Genomic DNA, 19,525 nt, shown 5'->3' on the forward strand with positions numbered 1-19,525 from the left:
GAGCACCAGGTCTCAAACCCGAAGGCAACCAGGTCTCAAACACCAGGAGCACCACGTCTCAAACACTAAGAGCACTTGGTCTCAAAGGCCAAGAGCACCAGGGATCAAAGACCAAGAGCACCAGGGATCAAAGACCAAGAGCACCAACTATCAAAAACCAATAGAACCAGGTCTCAAACACCACGACCAACAGTTCTCAAACATCAAGAATACCCCAGGTCTCAAACACCAAAATCAACAGGTCTTAAACACCAAGAGCACCAGGTCTCAAACGCCAAGTTCACCAGGTCTCAAACACGAAGAACACCAGGTCTCAAACACCAAGAGCACCAGGTCTCAAACACCAAGAGCACCAGGTCTCAAACACCAAAATCACCAGATCTCAAACAACAAGTGGAATAGGTCTCAAACACCAATACCACAGGGACTCAAAAACCAAGAGCACCAGCTATCTAACACCAAGAGCACCAGGCCTCAAACACCAACTGTACCAGTTCTCAAACACGAAGTTTACCAGGTCTCAAACAACAAGACCACCAGGTCTCAAACACCAAGAGCTCTAGCTCTCAAACACAAAGAGCACCAGGTCTGAATCACCAAGTGCACCAGGTCTCTAACACCAAGAGCACCAGGTCTCAAACACCAAGAGCACCAGGTCTAAAATACCAAGAGCACCTAGGTCTAAAATAGCAAGTGTACCAGCTCACAAATATGAAGAGTGGCAGCTCCGAAACACCAAATTTTCAAGTTCCATAACAATAAGTGTACCAGGTCATAAACGCCAAGTATACCAGATCCAAATCACCAAATGTGCCATTTCCCTAACACCAAGAGTACACATTCCCAAAAATCAAATCTGCCAGCTCCCAAACACCAAGAGTACCAGGTCTCAAATACCAAGAACAACAGGTCTGAAACACCAAGATCACAAGGTCTCAAACACCAAGAGCACCAGGTCTCAGACACCAATAAAACCAGGTCTCAAACACCATTGGCACCAGATCACAAAAAACAAGAGCACCAGGTCTCAAACAACATGTGTACCAGGTCTCAAACACCAAGTGTACCAGGTCTCAAACACCAGTATCATCAGGTCTCAACCAGCAAGTGTACCAGGTCGCAAACACCAAGACAAAAAGGTCTCAAACACCAAGACAACAAGGTCTCAAATACCAGGATCACCAGGTCTCAAACACCAAGAGCAGCAGGTCTCAAACACCAAGAGCACCAGGTGTCAAACACCAACAGCACCAGCTCTCAAACACCCAGAGCACCAGGTCTCAAACACCAATAGCACCAGATCTCAAACACCAAGACCACCAGGTCTCAAACACCAAGCCCACCAGGTCTCAAACACCAAGAGCACCAGGTCTCAAACACCAAAATCACCAGGTCTCAAACAGCAACAGTATCGGGTCTCAAACACCAAAATCACCAGAGCTCAAACAGCAATTGCACTAGGTCTAAAACACCAATAGCACTAGATCTCAAACACCAAGACCACCAGGTCTCAAACACCAAGCCCACCAGGTCTCAAACTGCAAGAGCACCAGGTCTCAAACACCAAAATCACCAGGTCTCAAACAGCAAGTGCACTAGGTCTCAAACACCAAAATCACCAGATCTCAAACAACAAGTGCACTAGGTCTCAAACACCAAGATCACCAGGTCTCAAACACGATTGGCACCAGATCTCAAACACCAAGAGCACCAGGACTCAAACATCAAGTATACCAGGTCTCAAACACCAAGTTTACCAGGTCTGAAACACCAAGAATACCAAATCTCAAACACCAAGATCACCAGGTGTCAAACACCAAGGGCATCAGGTCTCAAACACCAAGACAACCAGGTCTCAAACGTTAAGTGTACCAGGAGTCAAACTCCAAGAGCAACAGGTCTCAAACACCAAGAAAACCAGCTCTCGAACACCAAGTGTACTAGGTCTCAAACACCAAGAGCACCTGGTCATATAAACCAAGAAAACCAAGTCTCAAACACCAGGAGCACAAGGTTTCAAAGACCAAGAGCAACAGGTCTCAAGCACCAAGAGCTGCAGGTCACAAACACCAAGAGCTGCGGGCCACAAACACCAAGAGCACCTGGTCACAAACACCAAGACTACCAGGTCTGAAACACCAAGATCACCAGCTCTCAAACACCAAGAGCACGAGGTCTCAAACACCAAAAGCACCAGTTCTTAAACACCAAATTCAGCAGGTCTCAAACAACAAAATCATCAGTTATCAAAAACCAAGTGTACCAGCTCCCAGCATCAAGTGTGCCAGGTCTAAAATAGCAAGTGTACCCGCTCACAAATATGAAGAGTGGCAGCTCCGAAACACCAAATTTTCAAGTTCCATAAAAATAAGTGTACCAGGTCATAAATGCCAAGTATACCAGATCCAAATCACCAAATGTGCCATTTCCCTAACACCAAGAGTACACATACCCAAAAATCAAATCTGCCAACTCCCAAACACCAAGAGTACCAGGTCTCAAACATCAAGAACACCAGGTCTCAAACACTAAGATCACCAGGTCTCAAACACCAAGAGCACCAGGTCACAAAGACCAAGAGCACCAGGTCTCAAACACCATTGGCACCAGATCTCAAAAAAACAAGAGCACCAGGTCTCAAACAACAAGTGTACCAGGTCTCAAACACCAAGTGTACCAGGTCTCAAACACCAGTATCACCAGGTCTCAACCAGCAAGTGTACCAGGTCGCAAACACCAAGACAAACAGGTCTCAAACACAAAGACAACAAGGTCTAAAACACCAGGATCACCAGGTCTCAAACACCAAGAGCAGCAGGTCTCAAACACCAAGAGCACCAGGAATCAAACACCAAGAGCACGTGGTCTTATACACCAAGAGCACCAGTTCTCAAAAAACAAGAGCACCAGGTCTCAAACAGCAACTGTATCGGGTCTCAAACACCAAAATCACCAGGTCTCAAACAGCAAGTGCACTAGGTCTAAAATACTAATAGCACCAGATCTCAAACACCAAGTATACCAGGTCTCATACACAAAGATCACCAGGTCTCAAACACCAAGATCACCAGGTCTCAAACACGAAGAGCACCAGGTCTCAAACGCCAAGACAAACAGGTGTCAGAATACAAGAGCACCAGGTCTGAAACACCAAGACCACCAGGTCTTAAATACCAAAATCACCAGTTCTCAAAAACCAGGTATACCAGCTCCTAGCACCAAGTGTGCCAGGTCTAAAATACCAAGTGTACCAGCTCACAAATATGAAGAGTGGCAGCTCCAAAATACCAAACATTCAAGTTCCCAAACAAAAAGTGTACAAGGTCGTAAACGCCAAGTATACCAGATCCAAACCACCAAATGTAACATCACCCTAACAACAAGTGTACACATTCCCAGAAAGCAAATTTGCCAGCTCCCAAACACCAAGAGTACCAGGTCTCAAACGCCAGGAGCACCACGTCTCAAACACCAAGATCACAAGGTCTCAAACACGAAGAACACCAGGTCTCAACCACCAAGAGCACAAGGTCTCAAACACGATTAGCACCAGATCTCAAACACCAAGAGCTCCAGGTCTCACACACCAAGTGTACAAGGTTTCAAACACCAAGTGTACCAGGTCTGAAAAACCAAGAATACCAGATATCAAACAGAAAGATCACCAGGTCTCAAACACCAAGGGCAGCAGGTCTCAAACACCTAGACAACCAGGTCTCGAACACTAAGTGTACCAGGAGTCAAAAACCAAGAGCACCAGGTCTCAAACACCAAGAGAACCAGCTCTCGAACACCAAGTGTACCAGGTCTCAAACACCAAGAGCACCAGGTCTCAAAAACCAAGAAAATCAGGTCTCAAACAAAAGGAGCACGAGGTTTCAAACACCAAGCGCAAGAGGTTTCAAAGACCAAGAGCACAAGGTCTCAAGCACCAAGAGCAGCAGGTCACAAACACCAAGAGCTCCAGGTCACAAACACCAAGCGCACCAGGTTTCAAACACGAGGATCACCAGGTCTCAAACACCAAGTGTACCAATCTCAAACACCAAGAGCAGCAGGTATCAAACACCAAGACAACCAGGTCTCAAACACCAAGAGCCCCAGGAATCAAACAGCAAGAACACATGGTCTTTAAAACCAAGTGTACCAGGCCTCAAACACAACGAGAGCCAGGTCTCAAACACCAAGTGTACTAGGTCTCAAACACCAGTATCACCAGGTCTCAACCAGCAAGTGTACTAGGTCGCAAACACCAAGACAACTAGGTCTCAAACACCAAGACAACAAGGTCTCAAACACCAGGATCACCAGGTCTCAAACACCAAAAGCAGCAGGTCTCAAACACCAAGAGCACCAGGAATCAAACACCAAGAGCACGTGGTCTTATACACCAACAGCACCAGTTCTCAAACACCAAGAGCACCAAGTGTCAAACACCAGCAGCACCAGCTCTCAAACACCCAGAGCACCAGGTCTCAAACACCAATAGCACCAGATCTCAAACACCAAGACCACCAGGTCTCAAACACCAAGCCCACCAGGTCTCAAACACCAAGAGCACCAGGTCTCAAACACAAAAATCACCAGGTCTCAAACAGCAACAGTATTGGGTCTCAAACACCAAAATCACCAGGTCTCAAACAGCAAGTGCACTAGGTCTAAAACACCAATAGCACCAGATCTCAAACACCAAGTATACCAGGTCTCATACACCAAGATCACCAGTCTCAAACACCAAGATCACCAGGTCTCAAACACGAAGAGCACCAGGTCTCAAACGCCAAGACAAACAGGTCTCAGAATACAAGAACACCAGGTCTGAAACACCAAGACCACCAGGTCTTAAATACCAAACTCACCAGTTCTCAAAAACCAAGTATACCAGCTCCTAGCACCAAGTGTGCCAGGTCTAAATAACCAAGTGTACCACCTCACAAATATGAAGAGTGGCAGTTCCAAAATACCAAACATTCAAGTTCCCAAACAAAAAGTGTACCAGGTCGTAAACGCCAAGTATACCAGATCCAAACCACCAAATGTACCATCTCCCTAACAACAAGTGTACACATTCCCAGAAAGCAAATTTGCCAGCTCCCAAACACCAAGAGTACCAGGTCTCAAACGCCAAGAGCACCACGTCTCAAACACCAAGACAACCAGGTCTCAAACATTAAGTGTACCAGGAGTCAAACACCAAGCGCAACAGGTCTCAAACACCAAGAGCACCAGCTCTCGAGCACCAAGTGTACTAGGTCTCAAACACCTAGAGCACCTGGTCATATAAACCAAGAAAACCAGGTCTCAAACACCAGGAGCACAAGGTTTCAAAAAGCAAGCGCACCACGTTTCAAAGACCAAGAGCAACAGGTCTCAAGCACCAAGAGCTGCAGGTCACAAACACCAAGACTACCAGGTCTGAAACGCCAAGATCAGCAGCTCTCAAACACCAAGAGCACGAGGTCTCAAACACCTAAAGCACCAGTTCTTAAACACCAAATTCAGCTGGTCTCAAACAACAAAATCATCAGATATCAAAAACCAAGTGTACCAGCTCCTAGCATCAAGTGTGCCAGGTCTAAAATAGCAAGTGTACCCGCTCACAAATATGAAGAGTGGCAGCTCCGAAACACCAAATTTTCAAAATCCATAACAATAAGTGTACCAGGTCATAAACGCCAAGTATACCAGATCCAAATCACCAAATGTGCCATTTCCCTAACACCAAGAGTACATATTCCCAAAAATCAAATCTGCCAGCTCCCAAACACCAAGAGTACCAGGTCTCAAACAACAAGAACACCAGGTCTCAAACACCAAGAGCAGCAGGTCTCAAACACCAAGAGCACCAGGAATCAAACACCAAGAGCACGTGGTCTTATACACCAAGAGCACCAGTTCTCAAACACCAAGAGCACCAGCTGTCAAACACCAACAGCACCAGATCTCAAACACCCAGAGCACCAGGTCTCAAACACCAATAGCACCAGATCTCAAACACCAAGATCACCAGGTCTCAAACACCAAGCCCACCAGGTCTCAAACACCAAGAGCACCAGGTCTCAAAAACCAAAATCACCAGGTCTCAAACAGCAAATGCACTAGGTCTAAAACACCAATAGCACCAGATCTCAAACACCAAGTATACCAGGTCTCATACACCAAGATCACCAGGTCTCAAACACCAAGATCACCAGGTCTCAAACACGAAGAGCACCATTTCTCAAACGCCTAGACAAACAGGTGTCAGAATACAAGAGCACCAGGTCTGAAACACCAAGACCACCAGGTATTAAATACCAAAATCACCAGTTCTCAAAAACCAAGTATACCAGCTCTTAGCACCAAGTGTACCAGGTCTAAAATCCAAGTGTACCAGCTCACAAATATGAAGAGTGGCAGCTCCAAAATACCAAATTTTCAAGTTCCCAAACAAAAAGTGTAGCAGGTCATAAACGCCAAGTATACCAGATCCAAACCACCAAATGTAACATCTCCCTAACAACAAGTGTACACATTCCCAGAAAGCAAATTTGCCAGCTCCCAAACACCAAGAGTACCAGGTCTCAAACGCCAAGAGCACCACGTCTCAAACACCAAGATCACAAGCTTTCAAACACCAAGAGCACCAGGTCTCAACCACCAAGAGCAACAGGTCTCAAACACGATTGGCACCAGATCTCAAACACCAAGGGCACTAGGTCTCACACACCAAGTGTACAAGGTTTCAAACACCAAGTGTACCAGGTCTGAAAAACCAAGAATACCAGATATCAAACACAAAGATCACCAGGTCTCAAACAACAAGGGCAGCAGGTCTCAAACACCAAGACAACCAGGTCTCAAACAGTAAGTGTACCAGGAGTCAAAAACCAAGAGCACCAGGTCTCAAACACCAAGAGCACCAGCTCTCGAACACCAAGTGTACCAGGTCTCAAACACCAAGAGCACCAGGTCTCAAAAACCAAAAAAATCAGGTCTCAAACAAAAGCAACACGAGGTTTCAAACACCAAGCGCAAGAGGTTTCAAAGACCAAGAGCACAAGGTCTCAAGCACCAAGAGCAGCAGGTCACAAACACCAAGAGCACCAGGTCTCAAACACCAAGAGCACCAGTTCTTAAACACCAAGAGCACCAGGTCTCAAACACTAGGATCACCAGGTCTCAAACACCAAGTGTACCAGTCTCAAACACCAAGAGCAGCAGGTCTCAAACACCAAGACAACCAGGTCTCAAACACCAAGAGCACCAGGAATCAAACAGCAAGAACACATGGTCTTAAAAACCAAGTGTACCAGGCCTCAAACACTACGAGAGCCAGGTCTCAAACACCAAGTGTACCAGGTCTCAAACACCAGTATCACCAGGTCTCAACCACCAAGTGTACCAGGTCGCAAACACCAAGACAACCAGGTCTCAAACACCAAGACAACAAGGTCTCAAACACCAGGATCACCAGGTCTCAAACACCAAGAGCAGCAGGTCTCAAACACCAAGAGCACCAGGAATCAAACACCAAGAGCACGTGGTCTTATACACCAAGAGCACCAGTTCTCAAACACCAAGAGCACCAGGTGTCAAACACCAGCAGCACCAGCTCTCAAACACCCAGAGCACCAGGTCTCCAACACCAATAGCACCAGATCTCAAACACCAAGACCACCAGGTCTCAAACACCAAGCCCACCAGGTCTCAAACACCAAGAGCACCAGGTCTCAAACACCAAAATCACCAGGTCTCAAACAGCAACAGTATCGGGTCTCAAACACCAAAATCACCAGGTCTCAAACAGCAAGTGCACTAGGTCTAAAACACCAATAGCACCAGATCTCAAACACCAAGTATACCAGGTCTCATACACCAAGATCACCAGGTCTCAAACACGAAGAGCACCAGGTCTCAAACGCCAAGACAACAGGTGTCAGAATACAAGAGCACCAGGTCTGAAACACCAAGACCACCAGGCCTTAAATACCAAAATCACCAGTTCTCAAAAACCAAGTATACCAGCTCCTAGCACCAAATGTACCAGGTCTCAAAAACCAAGAGCACCAGGTCTCAAAAACCAAGAAAATCAGGTCTCAAACTCCAAAATCACCAGGTCCCAAAAAGCAACAGCATCGTAGCTCAAACACCAAAATCACCATGTCTCAAACAACAAGAGCATCAGGTCTCAAACACAGAGAGCACCAGGTCCCAAACGCTAAGACAAACAGCTGTCAAACACCAAGATGACCTGGTCTCAAACACCAAGAGCAGCAGGTCTCGTAAACCACGAGCACAAGGTCTCAAAGACGAACACAACCAGGTCTCAAATGCCAAGAACATCAGTTCTCAGACACCAAGAGCAGCTGGTCTCAAACACCAGGAAAACCAGGTCTCAAATCCCATGTGTACCAGGTCTCAAACACCAAGAGCAGCAGGTCAGAAAAACCATTGGAAGCAGATCTCAATCACCAAGACCACCAGTTCTCAAACACCAATAGTACCAGGTCTCAAACGCCAAGTCTACCACGTCTCAAACACCAAGATCACCAGGTCTCAAAAATCAAGATCACCAGGTTTCAAACACCAAGAGCAGAAGGTCTCAAACACCAGGACAACCAGCTCTCAAATACCAAGTATACCAGGTCAAAAACACCAAGAGCACCACGTCTCAAACAATAAGAGCACCAGCTCTCAAACACGAAGTGTAACAGGTCTCAAACACCAAGAGTACCAGGTCTCACACCCGAAGACAACCAGGTCTCAAACACCAGGAGCACCAGGTCTCAAATACTAAGAGCACCTCGTCTCAAACACCAAGAGCACCAGGTCTCAAACACCAAGTATACCAGGTCTCAACTGCCAAGTCTACCACGTCTCAAACACCAAGATCACCCGGTCTCTAAAACCAAGATCACCAGGTTTCAAACACCAAGAGCAGCAGGTCTCAAAAACCAGGACAACCAGCTCTCAAATACCAAGTATACCAGGTCTCAAACACCAAGAGAACCAGGTCCCAAACAATGAGAGCACCAGCTCTCAAACACCAAGTGTACCAGGTCTCAAACACCAAGAGCACCAGGTCTCAAAACCGAAGACAACCATGTCTGAAACACCAGGAGCTCCACGTCTCAAACACTAAGAGCACCAGGTCTCACAGACCAAGAGGACCTGGTCTCAAACACCAAAAGCAGCAGGTCTCAAACACTAAGAGCATCAGGTCTCAAACACCAAGAGGACCAGGTCTTAAACAAGAAGAGCACCAGTTCTCAAACACCAAGAGCACCAGGGATCAAAGACCAAGAGCACCAACTCTCAAAAACCAATAGAACCAGGTCTCAAACACCACGACCACCAGTTCTCAAACACCAAGAGCATCAGCTCTCAAACACCAAAATCACCAGGTCTCAAACGCCAGGTTCACCAGGTCTCAAACACGAAGACAACCAGGTCTCAAACACCAAGAGCACCAGGTCTCAAACACCAAGAGCACCAGGTCTCAAACACCAAAATCACCAGATCTCAAACAACAAGTGGACTAGGTCTCAATCACCAAGATCACCAGGACTCAAAAACCAAGAGCACCAGCTATCTAACACCAAGAGCACCAGGCCTCAAACACCAACTGTACCAGGTCTCAAACACGAAGTTTACCAGGTCTCAAACAACAAGACCAGCAGGTCTCAAACACCAAGAGCTCCAGCTCTCAAACACAGAGAGCACCAGGTCTGAATCACCAAGTGCACCAGATCTCTAACACCAAGAGCACCAGGTCTAAAAGACCGAGACAACACGCTCTCAAACAACAAGAGCACCAGGTCTCAAACAGCAAGATCACCAGGTCTAAAACACCAAGAACACCTAGTCTCAAATAACAAGAGCACAAGCTCTCAAACACCAAGAGCACCAGGTCTCAAACACCAAGAGCACCAGCTCTAAAACACCATGACCACCAGTTCTCAAGCTCCAATAGCACCAAATCGCAAACACCAAGTGTACCAGGCCTCAAAGACCAAGAGGACCAGATCTCAAAACCAAAATCACCAGGTCTCAAACACCAAGTGTACCAGGTCTCAAACACCATTGGCAGCAGACCTCAAACACCAAGAGCAACCTAGTCTCAAACACCAAGAGCACCAGGTCTCAAACACCAAGAGCACCAGCTCTAAAACACCATGACCACCAGGTCTCAAACACCAAAAGCACCAGATCTCAAATACCAAGTGTACCAGGCCTCAAAGACCAAGACCACCAGATCTCAAAACCAATAGCACCAGGTCTCAAATAAAAAGACCAACAGGTCTTAATCTCCAAGATCACCAGTTCTGAAACACAGAGAAAACCAGGTCTTAAACACCAAAATCACCAGCTCTCTTACACCAAGTGCACCAGGTCTCAAACACCATTGGCAGCAAATCTCAAACACCAAGACCACCAGGTCTCAAAAAACAGGACAAACAGCTCTCAAATACCAAGTATACCAGGTCCCAAACACGAAGAGCACCAGGTCAAAAACAATAAGAGCACCAGCTCTCAAACACCAAGTGTACCAGGTCTCAAACACCAAGAGCACCAGGTCTCAATTCCGAAGACAACCAGGTCTCAAACACCAGGAGCACCACGTCTCAAACACTAAGAACACCTGGTCTCAAAGACCAAGAGCACCAGGTCTCAAACACCAAGTGTACCAGGTCTCAAACACCAAGTGTACCAGGACCCAAACGCCAAGAACACCAGGTCTCAAACACCAAGGGCAGCAGGTCTCAAACAGCAAGTGTACCAGGTCTCAAACACCAAGAACACCAGGTCTCAAACACAAAGACAACCAGGTCTGAAACTCCAAGTGTACCAGGTCTCAAACACCAAGAGCACCAGGTCTCAAACACCAAGAGCTCCAGCTATCAAAAAGCAAGTGAACCATGTCTCAAACACCAAATGTACCAGGCCTCAAACACCAAGAGCGTCAGGTCTCAAACACCAGGAGCACCAGCTCTCAAACACCAAGATCACCAGGTCTAAAAAGCCAAGTGCTCCAGGTCTCAAACACCAAGAGCAGCATGTCTCAAACACCCAGAGCACCAGGTCTCAAACACGAAGACGACGCGGTCTCAAAAAGCAAGAGTACCAGTTCTCAAACACCAAGAGCTGCAGGTCTCAAACACCAAAAGCACCAGGTCTCAAACACCAAGAGCTCCAGCTCTCAAACACCAAGACAACCAGGTCTCAAACACCAAGATCACCATTCTCAAACACCAAGAACAACAGGTCTCAAACACCAAGAGCTGCAGGTTTCTAATACCAAGAGTGCCAGCCCTCAAACACGAAGTGTACCAGGGCTCAAACACCAAGAGCAGCAGGTCTCAAACACCAAGACAACCACATCGCAAACACCAAGAGAGCTATGTGTCAAACATCAATAGCACCAGTTCTTAAACACCAAGAGCAGCAGGTTTCAAACACCAAGACAACATGGTCTGAAACTCCAAGTGTACCAGGTCTCAAACACCAAGAGCGGCAGGTCTCAAACACCTGGAGCACCAGGTCTCAAACACCAAGATCACCAGGTCTAAAACACCAAGTGCTCAAGGTCTTAAACACCAAGAGCAGCAGGTCTCAAATACCAAGAGCACCTGGTCCCAAACACCAAGTTTACCTGGTCTCAAAGACAAAGACAGCAGGTCTCAAACACCAAGACCACCAGGTCTCAAAAACCAAGATCACCAGCTCTCAAACACCAAGAGCAGCTGGTCTCAAACACAAAGAGCACCAGATCTCAAACATCATGATAACAAGGTCGCAAAAAACAAGTTCACCAGCACTCAAACACCAAGAGCAGCAGGTTTCAAACACCAAGAGCACCAGCCCTCAAACAACAAGTGTACCAGGGCTCAAACACCAAGAGCAACAGTTCTCAAAAACCAAGACAACCAGGTCTCAAACACCAAGAGCACTAGGTGTCAAACACCAAGAGCACCAGGTCTCAAACACCAAGAGCACCAGTTCTTAAACACCAAGAGCAGCAGGTCTCAAAAACCAAAATCACCAGTTCTCAAACACCAAGTGTACCAGCTCCCAGAACCAACTGTGCCAGGTCTAAAATACCAAGTGTACCAGCTCACAAATATGAAGAGTGGCAGCTCTGAAACACCAAATTTTCAAGTTCTCAAACAAAAAGTGTACCAGGTCGTAAACGCCAAGTATACCAGATCCAAACCACCAAATGTGCCATTTCCCTAACACCAAGTGTACACATTCCCAAACATCAAATCTGCCAGCTCCCAAAATCCAAGAATAGCAAGTCTCAAACACCAAGAACACCAAGTCTCAAACACCAAGATCACCAGGACTCAAACACCAATAGCACCAGGTCTCAAACAACAAGAGAACCAAGTCGCAAACACCGTTGGCACCAGATCTCAAACACCAAGAGCACCAGGTCTCGAAAACCAAGTGTATCAGGTCTCAAACACCAAGAACACCAGGTCTCAAAAACAAAGACAACCAGCTCTGAAACTCCAAGTGTACCAGGTCTCAATCACCAAGATCACCAGGACTCAAAAACCAAGAGCACCAGCTATCTAACACCAAGAGCACCAGGCCTCAAACACCAACTGTACCAGGTCTCAAACACGAAGTTTACCAGGTCTCAAACAACAAGACCAGCAGGTCTCAAACACCAAGAGCTCCAGCTCTCAAACACAGAGAGCACCAGGTCTGAATCACCAAGTGCACCAGATCTCTAACACCAAGAGCACCAGGTCTAAAAGACCGAGACAACACGCTCTCAAACAACAAGAGCACCAGGTCTCAAACAGCAAGAGCACCAGGTCTAAAACACCAAGAACACCTAGTCTCAAATAACAAGAGCACAAGCTCTCAAACACCAAGAGCACCAGGTCTCAAACACCAAGAGCACCAGCTCTAAAACACCATGACCACCAGTTCTCAAGCTCCAATAGCACCAAATCGCAAACACCAAGTGTACCAGGCCTCAAAGACCAAGAGGACCAGATCTCAAAACCAAAATCACCAGGTCTCAAACACCAAGTGTACCAGGTCTCAAACACCATTGGCAGCAGACCTCAAACACCAAGAGCACCAGGTCACAAACACCAAGAGCAACCTAGTCTCAAACACCAAGAGCACCAGGTCTCAAACACCAAGAGCACCAGCTCTAAAACACCATGACCACCAGGTCTCAAACCCCAAAAGCACCAGATCTCAAATACCAAGTGTACCAGGCCTCAAAGACCAAGACCACCAGATCTCAAAACCAATAGCACCAGGTCTCAAATAAAAAGACCAACAGGTCTTAATCACCAAGATCACCAGTTCTGAAACACAGAGAAAACCAGGTCTTAAACACCAAAATCACCAGCTCTCTTACACCAAGTGCACCAGGTCTCAAACACCATTGGCAGCAAATCTCAAACACCAAGACCACCAGGTCTCAAAAAACAGGACAACCAGCTCTCAAATACCAAGTATACCAGGTCCCAAACACGAAGAGCACCAGGTCAAAAACAATAAGAGCACCAGCTCTCAAACACCAAGTGTACCAGGTCTCAAACACCAAGAGCACCAGGTCTCAATTCCGAAGACAACCAGGTCTCAAACACCAGGAGCACCACGTCTCAAACACTAAGAACACCTGGTCTCAAAGACCAAGAGCACCAGGTCTCAAACACCAAGTGTACCAGGTCTCAAACACCAAGTGTACCAGGACCCAAACGCCAAGAACACCAGGTCTCAAACACCAAGGGCAGCAGGTCTCAAACAGCAAGTGTACCAGGTCTCAAACACCAAGAACACCAGGTCTCAAACACAAAGACAACCAGGTCTGAAACTCCAAGTGTACCAGGTCTCAAACACCAAGAGCACCAGGTCTCAAACACCAAGAGCTCCAGCTATCAAAAAGCAAGTGAACCATGTCTCAAACACCAAATGTACCAGGCCTCAAACACCAAGAGCGTCAGGTCTCAAACACCAGGAGCACCAGCTCTCAAACACCAAGATCACCAGGTCTAAAAAGCCAAGTGCTCCAGGTCTCAAGCACCAAGAGCAGCATGTCTCAAACACCCAGAGCACCAGGTCTCAAACACGAAGACGACGCGGTCTCAAAAAGCAAGAGTACCAGTTCTCAAACACCAAGAGCTGCAGGTCTCAAACACCAAAAGCACCAGGTCTCAAACACCAAGAGCTCCAGCTCTCAAACACCAAGACAACCAGGTCTCAAACACCAAGATCACCATTCTCAAACACCAAGAGCAACAGGTCTCAAACACCAAGAGCTGCAGGTTTCAAATACCAAGAGTGCCAGCCCTCAAACACGAAGTGTACCAGGGCTCAAACACCAAGAGCAGCAGGTCTCAAACACCAAGACAACCACATCGCAAACACCAAGAGAGCTATGTGTCAAACATCAATAGCACCAGTTCTTAAACACCAAGAGCAGCAGGTTTCAAACACCAAGACAACATGGTCTGAAACTCCAAGTGTACCAGGTCTCAAACACCAAGAGCGGCAGGTCTCAAACACCTGGAGCACCAGGTCTCAAACACCAAGATCACCAGGTCTAAAACACCAAGTGCTCAAGGTCTTAAACACCAAGAGCAGCAGGTCTCAAATACCAAGAGCACCTGGTCCCAAACACCAAGTTTACCTGGTCTCAAAGACAAAGACAGCAGGTCTCAAACACCAAGACCACCAGGTCTCAAAAACCAAGATCACCAGCTCTCAAACACCAAGAGCAGCTGGTCTCAAACACAAAGAGCACCAGATCTCAAACATCATGATAACAAGGTCGCAAAAAACAAGTTCACCAGCACTCAAACACCAAGAGCAGCAGGTTTCAAACACCAAGAGCACCAGCCCTCAAACAACAAGTGTACCAGGGCTCAAACACCAAGAGCAACAGTTCTCAAAAACCAAGACAACCAGGTCTCAAACACCAAGAGCACTAGGTGTCAAACACCAAGAGCACCAGGTCTCAAACACCAAGAGCACCAGTTCTTAAACACCAAGAGCAGCAGGTCTCAAAAACCAAAATCACCAGTTCTCAAACACCAAGTGTACCAGCTCCCAGAACCAACTGTGCCAGGTCTAAAATACCAAGTGTACCAGCTCACAAATATGAAGAGTGGCAGCTCTGAAACACCAAATTTTCAAGTTCTCAAACAAAAAGTGTACCAGGTCGTAAACGCCAAGTATACCAGATCCAAACCACCAAATGTGCCATTTCCCTAACACCAAGTGTACACATTCCCAAACATCAAATCTGCCAGCTCCCAAAGTCCAAGAATAGCAAGTCTCAAACACCAAGAACACCAAGTCTCAAACACCAAGATCACCAGGACTCAAACACCAATAGCACCAGGTCTCAAACAACAAGAGAACCAAGTCGCAAACACCGTTGGCACCAGATCTCAAACACCAAGAGCACCAGGTCTCGAAAACCAAGTGTATCAGGTCTCAATCACCAAGAACACCAGGTCTCAAAAACAAAGACAACCAGCTCTGAAACTCCAAGTGTACCAGGTCTCAAACACCAAGAGCACCAGCTCTCAAAAAGCAAGTGAACCAGGTCTCAAACACCAAATGTACCAGGCCTCAAACACCAAGAGCACCAGTTCTCAAACATCAGGAGCACCAGCTCTCAAACACCAAGATCACCAGGTCTAAAACGCCAAGTGCTCCAGGTCTCAAACACCAAGAGCAGCATGTATCAAACACCAAGAGCACCAGGTCTCAAACACGAAGACAACCAGGCCTCAAAAAACAAAAGCACCAGGTCTCAAACACCAAGAGCTCCAGCTCTCAAGCACAAAGACAACCAGGTTTCAAACACCAAGATCACCATTCTCAAACACCAAGAGCACCAGGTCTCAAACACCAAGATCGCCAGGTCTCAAACACCAATAGCACCAGGTCTCAAACACCAAGAGAACCAAGTCGCAAATACAATTGGCACCAGATCTCAAACACCAAGAGCACCAGGTGTCAAACACCAAGTGTACAAGGTCTCAAACACCAAGTGTACCAGGACCCAAACGCCAAGATCACCTGGTCTCAAACAAAAAAGACAGCAGGTCTCAAACAGCAAGTGTACCAGGTCTCAAACACCAAGAACACCAGGTCTCAAACACAAAGACAACCAGGTCTGAAACTCCAAGTGTACCAGGGCTCAAACACCAAGAGCACCAGGTCTCAAACACCAAGAGCACCAGCTCTCAAAAAGCAAGTGAACCAGGTCTCAAACACCAAATGTATCAGGCCTCAAAAACCAAGAGCACCAGGTCTCAAACAGCAGGAGCACCAGCTCTCAAACACCAAGATCACCAGGTCTAAAACGCCAAGTGCTCCAGGTCTCAAACACCAAGAGCAGCATGTCTCAAACACCAAGAGCACCAGGTCTCAAACACGAAGACAACGCGGTCTGAAAAAACTAGAGTACCAGGTCTCAAACAACAAGAGCAGCAGGTCTCAAACCCCAAAAGCACCAGGTCTCAAAAACCAAGAGTTCCAGCTCTCAAACAGCAAGACAACCAGGTCTCAAACACCAAGATCACCATTCTCAAACGCCAAGAGCACCAGGTCTCAAACACCAAGAGCACCAGGTCTCAAACATCAAGGCAACGTGGTCTCAAATACCAAGAGCATCAGATCATAAACATCAGGAGCAGCAGGTCTCAAACACCAAGATCACCAGGTCTAAAACACCAAGTGCTCAAGGTCTCAAACACCAAGAGCAGCAGGTCTCAAATACCAAGAGCACCTGGTCCCAAACACCAAGTTTACCTGGTCTCAAAGACAAAGATAACAGGTCTCAAACACCAAGACCACCAGGTCTCAAAAACCAAGATCACCAGCTCTCAAACACCAAGAGCAGCTGGTCTCAAACACAAAGAGCACCAGGTCTCAAACATCATGATAACAAGGTCGCAAAAACCAAGTTCACCAGCACTCAAACACCAAGAGCAGCAGTTTTCAAACACCAAGAGCACCAGCCCTCAAACAACAAGTGTACCAGGGCTCAAACACCAAGAGCAACAGGTCTCAAACACCAAGACAACCAGGTCTCAAACACCAAGAGCACTAGGTGTCAAACACCAAGAGCACCAGGTCTCAAACACCAAAAGCACCAGTTCTTACACACCAAGAGCAGCAGGTCTCAAACATCAAAATCACCAGGTCTCAAACACCAAGTGTACCAGCTCCCAGAACCAACTGTGCCAGGTCTAAAATACCAAGTGTACCAGCTCACAAATATGAAGAGTGGCAGCTCTGAAACACCAAATTTTCAAGTTCTCAAACAAAAAGTGTACCAGGTCGTAAACGCCAAGTATACCAGATCCAAACCACCAAATGTGCCATTTCCCTAACACCAAGTGTATACATTCCCAAACATCAAATCTGCCAGCTCCCAAAATCCAAGAATACCAGGTCTCAAACACCAAGATCACCAGGACTCAAACACCAATAGCACCAGGTCTCAAACAACAAGAGAACCAAGTCGCAAACACCGTTGGCACCAGGTCTCGAAAACCAAGTGTTTCAGGTCTCAAACACCAAGAACACCAGGTCTCAAACACAAAGACAACCAGGTCTGAAACTCCAAGTGTACCAGGTCTCAAACACCAAGAGCACCAGCTCTCAAAAAGCAAGTGAACCAGGTCTCAAACACCAAATGTACCAGGCCTCAAACACCAAGAGCACCAGTTCACAAACACCAGGAGCACCAGCTCTCAAACACCAAGATCACCAGGTCTAAAACGCCAAGTGCTCCAGGTCTCACACACCAAGAGCAGCATGTATCAAACACCAAGAGCACCAGGTCTCAAACACGAAGACAACGCGGTCTCAAAAAACAAGAGTACCAGGTCTCAAACACTAAGAGCTGCAGGTCTCAAACCCCAAAAGCACCATGTCTGAAACACCAAGAGCTCCAGCTCTCAAACACCAAGAGCACCAGGTCACAAAAACCAAGAGCACCAGGTCTCAAATATCAAGACAACACGGACTCAAATACCAAGAGCATCAGATCTTAAAAATCAGGAGCAGCAGGTCTCAAACACCAAGAGCACCAGGTCCCAAACACCAAGATCAGCAGGTCTTAAACACCAAGAGCAGCAGGTCTCAAACACAAAGAGCACCAGGTCACATACACCAAGATCACCAGGTCTCATACACCAAGAGCACCAGGTCTCAAACACCAAGAGCACTAGCTCTCCAATCCCAAGATCACCAGTTCCTAAATACCAAGAGCAGCTAGTCTCAAACACCAAAATCACCAGGTCTCAAACACGAAGAGCACCAGGTCTCAAAAACCAACAGCACCAGGTCCCAAACACGAAGACCACCAGGTCACAAACACCAAAATCACCAGATCTCAAACACCAAGTGTACTAGGTCTCAAACACGAAGACCACCAGGACTCAATCACCAAGAGCACCAGCTATCTAACACCAACAACACCAGGTCTCAAACACGAAGACCACCAGGTCTCAACCACCAAGAGCACCAGGTCTCAAACACCAAGAGCACCAGCTCTCAAACACCAAGATCACCAGCTCTGATCACCAAGTGAACCAGGTCTCAAACACCAAGAGCAGCAGGTCTCAAACACCAAGAGCACCAGGTGTCAAACACCAAGACAGCAAGCTCTCAAACAACAAGAGCACCAAGTATCAAACACCAAGTGTACACGGACTCAAACTCCAAGTGTACCATGAATCAAACACCAAGTGTACCACGTATCAAACGCCAAGAACACCAGGTCTCAAACACCAAGTGTACAAGGTCTCAAACACAAAGAGCAGCAGGTCTCAAACACCAAGACAACATGGTCTGAAACTCCAAGTGTACCAGGTCTCAAACACCAAGAGCACCAGGTCTCAAACACCAAGAGCACCAGCTCTCAAAAAGCAAGTGTACCAGGTCTCAAACACCAAATGTTCCAGGCCTCAAACACCAAGAGCGCCAGGTCTCAAACACCAGGAGCACCAGCACTCAAACACAAAGATCACCAGGTCTAAAACGCCAAGTGCTCCAGGTTTCAAACACCACGAGCAGCTGGTCTCAAATACCAAGAGCATCTGGTACCAAACACCAAGTGTACCTGGTCTCAAAAACAAATGTACCAGGTCTCAAACACCAAGACCACCAGGTCTCAAACACCAAGATCAACACCTCTCAAACACCAAGAGCAGCAGGTCTCAAACACAAAGAGCACCACGTCACAAACATCATGATAACAAGGTCGCAAAAACCAACTTCACCAGCACTCAAACACCAGAGCAGCAGGTTTCAAACACCAAGAGCACCAGCCCTCGAACAACAAGTGTACCAGGGCTCAAACACCAAGAGCCACAGGTCTCAAACACCAAGACAACCAGGTCTCAAACACCAAGAGCACTAGGTGTCAAACATCACGAGCACCAGGTCTCAAACACCAAAAGCACCAGGTCTCAAACACCAAGAGCAGCAGGTCTCAAGCACCAAAATCACCAGTTCTCAAACACCAAGTGTACCAGCTCACAGAACC

This window comes from Carcharodon carcharias, chromosome 11 (assembly GCF_017639515.1).
Source record: "Carcharodon carcharias isolate sCarCar2 chromosome 11, sCarCar2.pri, whole genome shotgun sequence".
NCBI classification, from domain to species: domain Eukaryota; kingdom Metazoa; phylum Chordata; class Chondrichthyes; order Lamniformes; family Lamnidae; genus Carcharodon; species Carcharodon carcharias.